The sequence below is a fragment of the Panulirus ornatus genome, chromosome 9 (assembly GCF_036320965.1).
Source record: "Panulirus ornatus isolate Po-2019 chromosome 9, ASM3632096v1, whole genome shotgun sequence".
Classification (NCBI taxonomy): Eukaryota; Metazoa; Arthropoda; class Malacostraca; order Decapoda; family Palinuridae; genus Panulirus; species Panulirus ornatus.
This window is the reverse complement of record NC_092232.1, coordinates 19,106,513-19,120,121: the sequence shown is the minus strand read 5'-3', so window position 1 is coordinate 19,120,121 and position 13,609 is coordinate 19,106,513. Positions and strand designations below refer to the sequence as shown.

Sequence of the window (13,609 nt, the reverse complement as noted above, 5' to 3'; positions counted from 1 at the left end):
TAGATCCGTATGTATGTGTGTTTGTATGTGCTGCTGGATGTAATGGCTGTCAATTGCCAAATGGTTATGAAGTCAGAAATCTTAGCATTAGATTTGCATTGCTACAGAATTTCACTTTCGTTACTTTGTACATAAATGCAAACAAAGGCCGACTTAAGGCAGTGACAAGCCTGAGCCAGCCTGAGCTCCATCCACTTATAAATATATAAATATATATATATATATATATATATATATATATATATATATATATATATATATATATATATTATTATCCCTGGGTGTAGGAGAGAAAGAATACTTCCCACGTATTCCCTGCTTGTCGTAGAAGGCGACTAAAAGGGAAGGGAGCGGGGGGCTGGAAATCCTCCCCTCTCGGTTTTTTTTTTCTTTCCAAAAGAAGGAACAGAGAAGGAGGCCAGGTGAGGATATTCCCTTTAAGGCCCAGTCCTCTGTTCTTAACGCTACCTCGCTAATGCGGGAAATGGCGAATAGTATAAAATATATATATATATATATATATATATATATATATATATATATATATATATATATATATATATATATTACTTTAGAGTATTATTTAAAAAGGCTTAAAGGCGACTAAAAGAACAGAGGAAAACGGAACGTTATCTTGATACCCATATTGCATGAAAGGATGGCAAGAAATTGGGCAGTTATAAATAGGTAAATAAGAAAGCCTGGCCCGTGAACCCTGCATTCAGCACAGATTTTTTCCTTTAAAGTATACAGTAACATGAGTTGCCTTGCTTTGGCCCTTACACGTCCCTGGCTGCACTGCCGGCCGTACGACGCTGTACGATGTCAGCGACTTGTAACTTTGATGGACATTATCCCCTAGCTTTAACGCAGCTTCCTTGACTGGTACTGAAATAACTGAAATAATCAATTATCTTTGTTTTCAGCACATACTTAGGCTTAGGTTGGTGTGCTTGCGTGTGTTTATACACACATAGGAGTAAACACAAGGTTAAGACACAAGGCAGTATTAGTGTAAGACTTCCATTGTAACACATAAATAGTAATAAAAATAGTAATCACACACACACACACACACACACACACACACACACACACACACACGGTCGCTGATAAATGTGACAGTCAGACATGGGTAATGAGTAATTCATCAGAGGTTCTCCTGTTTAGTGGCGGGGGGTAAGAGAGACGAGTGTCGCCTCCCTGCCGTCTGACGAGCTGCCCACCTCACGGCCTTGTCATTGGTCAGTTGGTGTGTGTTTGTTGTGGTCCCGTCATCGCTGAGTACTGGCGAATATATTAACCGCATAGCAAACATTATGGACACAGTGAGGACGTTATCTAACGCTAGAAGGTGGCACTTATAGCTCGTTGTTGATTGCGAGTGGATTCTAACGCTTGGTGTGGTTTTACGTGCGTTTTCGGTGGACGTGATATGTACAGCGGGCCACAATCAACCACTTTAGGTAAGTACCCATGCCTAGTGCCCACTTATATTGATTTATTTCAAGGTGAATGTGTCATAGTAAAAACAGGTGTCGTAATCGTAGTATGATGTTATTCATTCGTTAATTATGTTGATAATTGGTTCGATGGTTCCTTGCGTAGCCTAAGTTGTTTTCATCCGGCCGCATTAACAACAGTCTGTTGACTTTAAGTTTCTTTCGTACAGTAGTGAACAGAATTTGAAGAGAACTACAACATTGGTAGTTTTTTTGGTTCATAGTTTAAGTAGATTGTGCTGCCTTTGCGATCATAGAAACCCAAATACACACTCATGGTAAAATTGTCGTTTTGGACACCCACCTGTTTCAAAGTCTACATTGCTTTTCCAATGGTTTCTGATGTTTTGCACGATTCAGACCTTCATTTCTGCTGCAGATCACAACCTTTTGAGAAATTCCACCCCTTTATACAGCGACAGTGGGGGACCTGCAGTGGGAACCGGGGTTTTGGGTAGGAGAAATCACATAGAAATGGTCAGAATCGTTCAAAAGACATCTCAAAAACCAAAGGAGAAACTTTCAACTATACCAAACTTAACCTAACAAACCTATCCTAGCCTAAACTTACAAACTTAACCAACCACCCCCAACCCAACCTGACCCAACCCATCCCATCCCATCCCATCCTAACAAACCCAGCCTATCCTAACCCAACAAACCTAGCCTAACCTATAAAATTCACTGGATGTCCGAAACGGTGATGATAACAAACACATGGCAACACTAGTGTGAGATTCCCGTACCACACACACACACACACGCGCGCGCGCGCGCGCGAGCTGGGGTTCCTCGAGTGTAAAACATCCTCCTCGTACACAGCAAGTGATTACAAATAGGTCATTACAAATGGACTTCCATGGCATAGTGGTTAGCGTTTCTGACCATGATTTATTCATGTGCCTGAATCCTGATTGGTAAAAAAAAAAAAAGAATCCAACTCAGCTGTTCATCTTCCTCTCCAGAGTGGTCAACGAATGTGGCTTTGGCGTATGTGCGTATATGTTAGTGTAAAGACATGCGTAGACATGGTATACAAGGCACAACTCGAGAGTAAAGCTTGCTTCCCGTAAAATACAAATGACAATCGCAGGAAATGCAGTGGGGTCAGTAAGGGGTGACATGATCATAAACTTTTTTAGACCATTTCGACAGTGTAGACTGTGAACAGTTCTACAAAAGATACAGGTATAGAAATCTAGTCAGTAGCATGAAATTGAGAAAAAAAAAAACTGCTTGTATATATTAGTGGATGGGTGGAATAAAGTGTTATGAGGTAGTGAATGGGAATAGTATAGATTAGTTTAAAAAGTTGCTGATAGCAGTTTATGAAAAATTGTATGATAGTGGAGAAAGTTCAAGAGATGTAACCTCACTAGCGTAAAACTACCTACCCGGATGGTATAGAGGTTTTAGTGGGTGTCTTTTTTTGGGTTGGTGTGGTATACCTAAGAGAGGGGCACGTAAACACGTTAAACAGCAACAACAACAATGTTGATTCGATAGGATATATAAGGTGAGGTAACAAGGGGCAATGAGCTACCGGAGGTGCAGGAATATGGTGAAGTAAATCAAGGTAGGACAGTTAGTACGAGGCAGGCTTGGCAAGGGTTCTGTGATGCTGGCGATGGTAGGCGTCAGATGAAGCAGGAGCGCGTGGGAGGAGCGCGTGGCTGCCGTGTTCACCTGGAGCTCCTTTAGGCGGAGGTGGGTGTGACACGTATCGCGCGGCTCCTGGAGTGTGCGGCGGCTGCCGGTTAGTGCTTGGGTTGCTGAAGGCACCTGGAGTTATGCTGTAGTTGCAGAAGTGCCTTAGGTCCCATGTTGTTAAAGATGTTACTGGTGACGGGCGGAGACGATGTCCCACTTAAGGCCTGCCTTGAAGGTAGACGTCGGAGATGAGGCACCACAATGCAACCTGCCAGGAAGATGAAACTTCAGGAGTCACGTTGGGACAATTTACTGACGGAGGAGACGCCGTAGGGGCGGCTTGATGTCTAGTGGTGTCAACAGCCTTACTGGTTTGCTGCGGTGCTGATGATTGTCGTACAGCAGTACAACACGGGCCCTTGTCTGTAGTGTAGGCGGCCCGTTCGTTTGCTGCGGTGATGCCTGGGTATCTAAGAAGCGGCGAGGTCAGGTCTGGGAGGGGTGGCTATTCGCAAAGGGAATTAGAGACGTCGAACCCGAATGTCGTAAGCTTCTGGCCTCTCTCCATGCTGGTGGATCGAGAGCGGCGGCTCTTATGGAAAGAGTCAGGTCATCTGTAACTACAGCGGATTTTTTTCTTTTTTTTTTTATCTACCACCGCCAAACTTCAATTGTGGGTGTAAGGGATTAATACTGCAGGTGCAGCCGAAGGGTTGGCCACCAAAGACATCTCTCCGGAGATGATTAGGTCAGGTGAGGTCACTCTCCGGCACCTGCCAACCAGTTGTTATTCAGGTGAAACACTGTAAGGCGTCACTTGGATCGTTACACGGTAATTGCACTGACAAGCAAGTTATCAGTAGCAGCAGCAGATATGCGCCGCTCTCATCTCTTAGCCAGTACTGAGATGGACGACAACTCGTTCAGGTAATTGTAAAAATAAGGGTAGGAAAGGTATACGAGAGGGGCCTATGACTGCACTACGTCTCAACTGTATGATTTCTTGGTGTTGTAACAGTTTCGCACATCCAGCAAATTTTAGGTTAAGCTTAGTTACCATGGGTTCGATCGAAATTGTTTTTGATGTCTTTTGAACGATTACGTCCTTCATTTCTATCACAAATCATCATTTCTTTGTGATTTCCCTCCACCTAAAACCCTGGTTCCGGGTTGGATGACAGTGTAAGGATGTAACAATAGCAGTGGATGTGAGAGGATCAGGGATTCGAACCGATATAGAGGAGTTTGGTACACAAACTGCATGTTCAGGTAGGAATAAAGGATAGACTCCGATGTACAGAGTATTATCCCTAGTGGAGGGGAACAAAGGGCCCATGTCAGAGGAAACTTCTCGCAGTGGGTTGGGTTCACCAGTGGCGTACTCCTGGGTTCAGTGGGTTGGGTTCACCAGAGGTGTGCCACTAGGCTCAGTTCTGAGGACCAAGGCTCCTCTTGGTCGATGTAGATGACTTGCCAGATGAAGTAGACTCCTTCCTGAATGTGTTTGCGGATGATGCAGCGGTCATGAGGTCCTTAGAGGGGAACTTAGACAAATTCAGGAGTTGGCTCGATACATAGTCGGTAAAATTCAACTCGATTAAACGCAAAGTTAGGAGGATCGGACCTCAATACGAATAGCATTTAGCAAGAAATGAGACGCAGGAATCTGCGTTTGAGAGGGTGTTGGGAGTCGACTTTATGTTGTACCTGACTCTCAGGAGGAGTGTGAGGGAAGACACTCTCTCTCTTTTAGCAAATATTAGAATTATGGGCAAGTTATGGATGAAGAAATTTTCAGCAAACTGCTCACGTCCTTTGTACGGATAAAATATGATTCTCAAGTTTGGTCACCACGCTTAAAGAAGAACAAAGAGTTTACGCAGGTGCAGATGAGGGTAGCAAAGGTGGTACCAGAATTTCAGAGAGTTGATTTACGAAGAGAGGATTGAGGCTCTAGATTTGTCCACCACGTAAGGGAGACCCATCATTTATTTTAAAACCAATTTGATGATGAAGATAGTGAACAATCCTCCTAACGATGCAACTATTGAACAAATTAGACGCCATAACATGAAACAAGAAACTTGTTCGAAAGATCGAAAAGACATGAATTATTTTCATAGTATAAGCTTTGTGGGTGAGTGAGACAAATGACGGGAATTTTAAATGTGGACAGCACACACGAGTTTAAAGAGTTATGTGACAGTAGAGAAAGTGGAAGAGATGGGGGCCCCGCGAGCGTAAAACTCCCTCCCCATACCCATACAAATAGTTAGCTACAAATAGGTAATTAAACACACACACACACACACACACACACACACACACACACACACACACACACACAAGAATAGAGACATACTCGCATGAATACATATAAAATCCGATCAGACCGACATGCGTGACGTTTCCAAAAGCCATATCATTTTAATGTGTCAGGGCTTGCCAGAGATACTGGTGACTCGCTGAGGTATGCGGGCGGGGAGCGTGTCCGCCTGCATCATGGCAGAATATATCATCCGCTAACAGAGCCGTCAACGTCATAATCCTAAGAGTAAAGCATGTAATACTTCATAATTACCCTTATGTCGCACCTCTTAATACCCAATACAAAAATTATTCAAATGAAACGATTCTTTATTTCATATATATATATATATATATATATATATATATATATATATATATATATATATATATATATATATATATATATATATATATATATATATATATTACCTTCCTGCCCCAGGAGTCTCTGTTGTCCTTATGAGGCCTCTGCAGCACTAAGGAAGCTTACCACGTCCACCGGTAGGATCATGGGTCATTAAAGTGCTGTGATGTGTGTTCGTCTCGTATGTCGAGAATGCAGGGCGGTTGAGGGGTAAGTCCTCGGTGTCTTCTTTATGGTAGTTGCATCGTGGGCATGAGGGGTCTTGTGATGTGTTGAAACTGTGTTTGTGATGTTTGTGGTGATCGGTGATGTCCAAAGTGAAACTCGTGTGTGTGTGTGTGGACATTGTAGTTTCTGATGGGTGTATGTCTGGTGGGATGGAGTTCAAACTTTATTTGGGAGGTTCGCTTCTCTAGCAGCCGTCAAGTCATTTTCAGTGTGAATCTTTTTTTTTTTTTCCAGTTATATTCGGGGTAGGGGGATGGGGCCATGTGACTTGAGGTTACTGAAGTGTGAGGCAGGGGTAAGCCTGTTGTTTCCATTTGGTGGTAAGGTATTGGAGGGAGGGGGCGGGGAGGAGGGTCTAGTGCTGTTGCATAGATATTTCCCCAGAGTTGCACAGCTGTTGCCTGTCAGAAGTTCATCGTGGTTGGTCGTCTCGCACTTGGCTGTGGTTGATCCATGGCATTGTGAAGTGTCTTCACTCGTGTGGCCGAGGGTCGTGTCTTCTCTGTGGCCTTCAAGGATCCTTCGGAATACCAGTGACTTAATAGATAACATGATAGATAACATGTTGATTTACAAAATCATCCTGCGTGAATGGCGTGTTTTATATCGTATGATTAGGATATTATACATAGTCACGCGTAAGAAATGTATTCTCACTCGAGTGAAGATGTACAAGGCATCAGCTCTCCGTATTCACAGGATGGACGACGAAGGATCTACTGCGCCGGGTGACAAGGTGAGTAATGCAAGATATAGACGAAGTAAACGTGATGTTCCAACCTACCTACGCTGGTGGTTCGAGCTTAAGAGGATTTCCCGCCCTGGACCACATGGTAACGTGACGCCGCCTTCATTAATTGGGGCGCTGAGGCACTGTACTCCCTTCCACTATTAGAACCCTAATCCATCGATGCTCTCTTGTTTCTCCTTGTCGTCCCCTTTCCTTGTTCTGTTTTGTCAACTAGTTACGGTCCTGTCTTGTGGGTAGAGAGAGAACGCGGGGAAATTACATTCATCTCGACATTTAACTACGGCCCCGTCTTGTGCTTCGAGAAAACGTCGCGAACAAGGTGGTGAAAAAGCAGTTTGTGATTTGTTTGCGGCGCGTGCGAGGGCGAGAGTCCACACTGGGGATTCGCCAGTAACTAATCCTCTTACAGTGAGTGGGGTGCCGGGGGCACTTGTCAAGCGATCGTGGCGGAGGAGCGAGAGGGAAAAGTTATTTCCAGTGGTACATCAGCGGAGAGGAATCATTAGACGAGGAACCTATGAAACGGTCAAATGAACACCCATGTTTTTCCCATCAGATGAAGTCATCTCTCGTGAAAGCGTAGATGAGGAATGGCGTATATTCATTCATTTCTCTCCATGTTTATTGTACATTTGCAATCTTCGTACAGGATTACTGTGTTGTTCCCCGGACGCCGCCAGTCTAAATCCAGCTTTCCGTTTATTTTTTTTCTATCGTTACGTTTGTTAATGCCGTATTTTAAGCCTCTGCTGAATGACAGATGTGAGGAATGGGTCGCTATCTTTGCAGTTTGTTTACGCAGATTATTTTTGTTGGATGATTTGCCTCTAATGAATGCATAGCAATACAGTCTTTGCACCCTCAGCCTCAGGGCAGCAAGGGTCAGATTTTAGGTCCACTGTGTGTTATAGGCTGAGCTCAGCACGTGCCCTAGACTCGGCTCAGCATGTGTCGTAATCTGAGCCCAACGCGTGCCGTAGTCCAAGCCCAGCACGTGCCTTAGTATAAGCCCAGCGCGTGCTTAAGTATGAGTTTAGGATGTGTTCACATTTGAGCTCAGCATGTGACCAAATCTGAGCCCAGCACGTGCTCGAGTTTGAGCTCAGCATGTGACCAAGTCTGAGCCTAGCTCGTGGTCAAGTCTGAGATCAACATGTGCCCAAGTCTAAGCTTAGAACATGCTAAAATCTGAGCTCAGGATATACCTAAGACTGAACTCGAAATGTGCCCAGGACTGAGCTCAGCATGTGCATAAGTCTTCGCCTGAAATATGCTGAGTCTGAAATCAGCATGGGTCCAAGTTTGAGCCTCGCCAGCACGTGCCGTAGTCTGAACTCAGCACGTGTTGTAGCCTCTAGCACGTGGCAGCACCATTTCACTCACCTCATTATCTCAAATTCCAAAGCCGATTTTAGACAGTTTTATCTGCCAAGTCTCCCTGCGATGATCCTATTACAGATGCGTATATTGGCTTCACTAGAGGGAAAAGTTAAACTTTGTTCTGTTGAATGTGTTTGTGCAAGAATGTACTTTGTATATAGCGTTGTGCACATGGGTGTACTCATGTATGCATTTGCGTGTGTGTGTGTGTGTGTGTGTGTGTGTGTGTGTGTGTGTGTGTGTGTTTACAATGTGTGTTACGCGGGGGGGGGGGGGGGGGGAATTTTACACTCGTGTTACCCCATCTCTCAACTTTCTGTGTATCGTATCATGTGTGTAAACACGCATATATACCTTAGTCTAAGCCAGGTATCCATCTGTCGATTATTTCCAGAGGAGGGAATAACAGCTGCGTTTGGCTGTGGGTCGAATGCCCTTCCTAAGATTCGTGCCTACATATATATACATTACAGTAAGTCACAGTGATGCCTGTGATCTAGTATTTGCTGATAACCACGAGGAAAAATGAAGTACGGCAAGTCCCGAGTGCACTTTCGTGTGTATCACATCTCATGGATATTATTTCTATGAGTCCACGGGGAAAATAAAACACGATAAGTTCCCAACTGCACTTTCGTGTAATAATCACATCATCAGGGGAGACACAAGAGAAAAATATAACAGTTAGTTGATGTACATCGAAGAGACGAAGCTAGGACGCCATTTGGTAAACATGGTAAACTTATGAGTGTGATGGAGAAACTATACGAAATGAAAGTCATGTTTGGGTTTGGCAGAATGAAAAAGCATTTACCTGAGCCAAAAGAGGGGTACTTGACAGTCACTAAAGTCCTGGCTTGCTGCGCAGTCGTCAGGAGAGGAAAAGAGAGAGAGAGAGAGAGAGAGAGAGAGAGAGAGAGAGAGAGAGAGAGAGAGAGAGAGAGAGAGAATATATCGTACCAGTGAGCCAGTTAGACGCACAAACAGACGGACCGTCGCTCAGATCTTTATTACCCGTCATTCGGTTGGAAATTAAATTTTTCGTATAAAACTAAGTTTAATTCCGTCTTGTCTCTCTTGTGGCCCTAGACACGCTTAATCCCCCCCTCCCCCCCACCCCCAGTTGCTGTCCGTCTCTATGTGCCACAGGAAACTGACGCACGATCTCGCCCATAAACCAATTCATCTTCAGAAGTAGATGTCAGTGTTCCTTACATCGATTGGTACTCTTTTTTCCTCCTATTACTGTTTCTTGGGCTCGTCTTTTCTTTTCTTTTTTTTACCTCGTTGTTGTCTCCATCCTTGTGGTGTACCATCTGTTAATTCGCTCCTCGTCTCTCACTTCTCCCGTCATCATTCATGTCTACCTTAGTCTCCCCCACACTCTATTCTTACGTGTTTCCGTTTTCTTTTCATTAGTCTCCGTGGTCATCATTATCACATTCCTCTTTTGTACTTCCCTGTTCATCGCCTTTTGTTATCCCTGGTGTACCATTTCTTTCCCTTGTTCTCCCCTCTCCCACTTCCCCCTTCCCCCCCCCCATCCTTTTCCACACTCCCCCTCCCCTCCATCCTCCGGGCAGCACGTGACGGCGTTGAGGCGGCACGTGCGTGCGGCCGTTGCGCGTGTCTCGCTCGAGTCTGGACCGGGCGGAATTATTTCCCTTTTTCTAGGATAAAGCCGCGCGACGTCTCAGATCTCTATGAAAATATTGATTATTATCGACGCACATGAAAATGTCAACTTTCTTTTTTTTTTTTTTTAATAAATTCGTAAGTTTTCCTTCGGTTCGGTCCATTTAACTTGCTGAAATTTATATGAGTCATATATATATTTTTTTTTCGATGAATTGAATCTCTTGTTTTGCATACTATCATATCCTATTGTTCCACCGGTATTGTGAGGTTATGAAGATAATCGTATCACATTTAAGTAAGCGATGAATTTTAGGCACACTTTAGGAATATTTGGGTCAAAAAAAGATGTTTTTTTCTTAACTTTTTTTTTTAAGGATTTTTTTTATTTAACTTTATTAAAGTCGTTTCATGAACCATTAATAAATTAAGTGAGTGTGGTTAGGGAAAGCATCGGAGGTGGGTCGGAGGCTTGGGTGCCGTTAGGGGAAGGAGGGGATGAGGGTGTGGTGGTGGTGGTGGGTGAGGATGGTCGGGGGGAGGTTGGTGAACGTAGTAGGGGTGTGGCGGGGCGGCGGCCGTTGTCGTCGCTGCTGCTGCTGCTGCTGCTGGTGCCCGGGGAAGTGTGGTTCCCGCGCGCTGGGGCCATTAGCCATTGTCAAGTGTTCTCGTTAGTTTTTATGGCTCGCGCCTTGTTATTCTTTATGGACGGCGGGAGTACAGTACAACTTGTCCCTCGCCTTGTGGTTATTACGGTGAAACTGTCGCGCCGTGTTACAACCCCCCCCCCCCCCCCCCGCGCGCGGTCTGCTGCGCTGGTGCTGTCATCTGGCGGCGATGGGAACTCGCATCTTGTAAAAACCAGGACATTTTTTAATTGTTCTTTTATCTGCAACTGAAAAAATAAAATCAATTTCGAGATGGATTGCCGAAGGTAATATTTTGAGACTTTATGCCGATCGTATAGTTCTTATCCTTGACGTTTTAGAGATATCGAACGCAATCTAATAATTGAATTTGAACATATGTAATGTTTCATTACACTGACAAAACAAAAATACGGTCGTTTTATTACTGAAAAAATGATGATAATCTATACTACTGAGCTCTGCTGGAGGGTTTTGGAGTACGCTATTTTTTTTTTTTTTCTCTCGTCTGTGCCAAGGTGTAAGAAGACCTTGTCTCTCATAGTATACTACGCTGCCCGCATTTCATCACTCATTAAGACTATCTTGTCTTGTGCACATCATCATCGCCACCAGCCACCCAGGTCATAATCCCTCCTCCCCAACCCCTGGGCCTTAGTATTCTTCATTCGCACTTCACATAATGGAGGTCTCCATCCCTTCCTCGTACGTATAATATCATCATTTACCCGACTGCATTTCTGAATGGGCAAGTGGTTTCTCTCTCTCTCTCTCTCTCTCTCTCTCTCTCTCTCTCTCTCTCTCTCTCTCTCTCTCTCTCTCTCTCTCTCTCTCTCTCTCGTGTCTTCTTTAGTCCGTCTTACCGAACATCATTTGTCTAAACGTCTGTGATCTGTAATCATATCAGTTCTCACGTCTCCTTTGCAAAGGGACTCCTGTTCTCTCTCTCTCTCTCTCTCTCTCTCTCTCTCTCTCTCTCTCTCTCTCTCTCTCTCTCTCTCCCACCAGTCTCTTATGAGTAATTACTTTTTTTTTCACAACTGTTTGTAGGGTGAGAGTTCTATACAGCGTCAAACCATCTCTTGAGCATTCTATGACATAGATTCGATGAGATTCAGCTCTGAGGCACGGCTAGCGACTTGGGCACACCGCAAGAAAATTTGAAGAGTGTGATTTGCGTGTTAAGTACTGTGTAAATGCTAGCGAGAGAGTTTGTGAACTGAATGCCTGTAACCCTCGCGTATATGACATAGAATAAGACAACAGCCTAGAATAGGAAGGAAACCTTGACAGCCACTGTAGTGCTAGTTCACAGTGTGTGTGTATGTGTGTGTGTGTGTGTGTTATGGGGAGAAAGTTTACACTCATGTTGCCCCGTCTTCTTAACTCTGTATATATGTACCATGTCTTTACTCCTGTGTACACACACACACACTCACACACACACACACACACACACACACACACACACAAAACAACCTAAGCCAGGTACCCATTTATCGACGAGTTCCGAGCGGAGGACGAACACCTATGTTGGGTGTAGGACGAACTGTTAGTCCTAGGGTTCAAACCCATGCGTGCCCGACCTCGGGCTGGCGTGCTGACCTGTGGTCAGTGTGTGTGTGTGTGTGTGTGTGTGTGTTTTGATAATCAGTTTCATCCACAAATACTCACCAATGCTTTACCCATCATTAGTGAGTCATTTGCATACACCACTATCTGAAAGCGCCAGTCATTTCCGTATAATGGAAATTAACCATTTTGGAACATAGATTGAGTTTTAAAGGAACTTTGAACAGATGACATACACGAAAAAGTACGAAAAAAAATACTAAAAGGTAGGGCCGTTTGTCTTATGACGAAATGTATTAATGGGAGAACCGGTCAAGAATTACGGTAACCGGGAAAAAATTTAGAAGTGTGTGTGAGAAGTAGAGAAAATGATGCTACTAACATTAGAGAAAATGGGCTAGTGTGTCAGAGAAAACGGGCTAATGTGTCAGACATGACCATATGAAAAGAATGAGAAGAGGGTCCGGGGAACGAAGCGTGTAAGAAAGTTTACTTGAGCTGACAAATTGAACCTCTCTACTAACACGACGGTACGACGTGACCCTTGACCTGTTCCGGTCAAGGGTCACGCTATTCTATTTCAGGTTAGAACTTACGTAATCAAGGATCGTAACGTTGAACTCAAGGGAATATCAGTTGGCATTGCGAGCGTAGAGAGGCTGGCGCGGGATGAGTGTAATGATGATAGAAAATGTGGCTTTTGCAGACGTCATAGAGTCCGCTGACAAGCAGGGGTTCAGCAAACCTTAGCGTAGAGAAGTACATGTAGATATTCCTTTGGGCCATTCCCCGTCTGTTTCCTTGCGCTACCTCGCTAACGCGGGAGACAGCGACTAAATATAATATATGAATATATATGTATGCTGAGAGAGAGAGAGAGGGAGTGCATTGAAACGATGTGGTATACAGGGGTCGACGTGCTGTGAATGGAATTAACCAGCGCATGTGAAGTAGTCGGGGTAAATCATGGAGAATTTGTGCGGACTGACTGTGGATTAGATTTGTGGTTTCGGTGCATTACACATGGCAGCTAGAGAACAGATGTGAGCATATGCTGCCTTTCCTTGTCTGTTCTTGGCTCTACCTCACTTACGATGGAATTGACGATCCTGTGTGAATATATGTATATATATATATATATATATATATATATATATATATATATATATATATATATATATATACATTTATATATATGCTCGATTGCTTTTGCAATCTATCTACAAATACAGGCTAGGTAAGGTCGCATTTGCTCATCCATTCTCTAGCTGTCATGTGTAATGTACCGAAACCACAGTTCTCTATCTACATCCAGGCCCCACAGACCTTTCCATGGTTACATCCTATAGCTTCATATGCCCCAGTTCTCTCCATTCACAGCATGTCGACCCCTGTATAGCACATCGTTCCAATTCATTCCATCCCTTGCACGCCTTTCATCCTACTGCATGTTTAGGCCTCGATCGTTCAAAATATTTTTTTTCTTTTTCCTTTCATCTCCAGTTTGGTCTCCCGCTTCTCACTGTTCCCTCCACTTCTGACACATACATCCTCTTTGTCAACCTTTCCT

The 13,609-nt window shown here is 44.1% G+C and overlaps 1 long non-coding RNA gene across 1 annotated transcript in view; it reads left to right on the top strand.

Moving 5' to 3' along the window:
- The first annotated feature begins 1,264 nt into the window (after nt 1-1,264).
- LOC139750243 (uncharacterized) overlaps nt 1,265-13,609 on the top strand; it is a 143,878-nt gene continuing 131,533 nt past the window's right edge. The window contains exon 1 of the long non-coding RNA XR_011713107.1: nt 1,265-1,466. This is a non-coding gene — a long non-coding RNA (uncharacterized lncRNA). The remainder of the gene's footprint in view (nt 1,467-13,609) is intronic.